General features: G+C 34.9%; 1 pseudogene; it reads left to right on the plus strand.

Annotated features, from left to right (window-relative positions):
* Nucleotides 1–1406, plus strand: part of LOC102486449 (olfactory receptor 7A10-like) — a 23491-nt pseudogene that overhangs the window by 20785 nt on the left and 1300 nt on the right.

The raw sequence follows: 1406 nt of genomic DNA on the forward strand, positions 1-1406 counted from the left end.
TGGGACTTGAACTGTGGTCGACCTTGTGGGAGTCAAGTGACGTATCCATTAAGGCATCTGTTGGTTCCCAAAGCATTTGTTAAAATGTGATATGTTACACAACTGTTTTCTTATCAGTTTATACTCTCCACTGAGAATTAAGTATTTTTGTGTCTTAGCAACTTTTATTCATTACCCAGAGAATATATGAAATTTGGTGGGTTTTCACTTTATATTACTCAAATGCATGAGAAAATTAGGAGAAATATTGAAGATGGGACAGAAATTTCCCATCAAACATAGCCTAGGAGAGAGGGGTGTGCTAAAGGGAAGAGGAACCATACACAAAATAAAGAGAGTAAGTAAGCCCTGTAGCATAGAAATTCTTTATTTATTTAATTTTATATTCATTCACTGTAAATCATTATGACATTCAAAATGAGTTCTTCCATCCAGAATACACTGTATATTGGGCTCATTCCAAGATATTACCATACATATACATATTATCTTCAACAGATAATTTTTCCATTTACATTAATTTTCTTCTTTCTTTTTTCCCTTTGATTTCCTCCCTCTGATCCTCTGCCATTTTCCACCATCCTTCCACACTATCTCTCAGGTCCACGGTTGCTCTTCATGCTTTATACAATCCAATATTTTAATTTCTGCCAGAGTGCAGACATTTGGTATATATGAAGTGGGGATACACAATGCCTCTCTTTAACACTTCGGTTTCCTTCACTTAATATTAAACCTTCCATATTTATGCACTGTCTATTAAATGCCAAGGTATCTTTTTTTTATGACTAAGTAGTATCTCATGATGTAAATGTGCCACACCTTTTTAATCCATTTATCTGTTCATGGACATTTGGACTGGTTCCAGGTTCTAGCAATTGTGAAAAATCCCACCCTGAAAGTGCAATGTTTGTTTGTTGAAGAATTATTATTTTATTTATTTTATTGTCATTATTATTCTTTAACTTAATGGGGGGGGGCAGACAGAGAGAGAGGGAAAGAATGAAACAAAGGCTGAACCATGGTCAGTCACCTAGGAATTCAGCACTTTATCCACCATGCCATCTGCCAACTCGTGCAAGTGTTTTTTTGTTTTGTTTTGTTTTGTTTTGTTTTTTAGCAATTCTAGAAACTGGATATCACATGGGTGACCATAATTTAAATCCTGGTCCTGGCTTCTTAAAAAACACTCTGGGTATGTGTGCGTGTTTGCTGGAAATTATAACCTAATAGAGAGACAGAAGAGAAGGGATTGTGGAATCATCATGACCCATTAGAGTGATTTCTCCACCACTCTCTTTTTCTATCTGTCTAGCAAGTATATATAGCCCCTTGCAATGACAAAAATAAATATTAATTCCTTTAATGAGAAACATAAAAACTGTAGCATTTTAATTTTTTTTGAG

The sequence above is a fragment of the Tupaia chinensis genome, unplaced genomic scaffold (genome assembly GCF_000334495.1).
Source record: "Tupaia chinensis unplaced genomic scaffold, TupChi_1.0 Scaffold144109_1, whole genome shotgun sequence".
Taxonomy (NCBI): domain Eukaryota; kingdom Metazoa; phylum Chordata; class Mammalia; order Scandentia; family Tupaiidae; genus Tupaia; species Tupaia belangeri.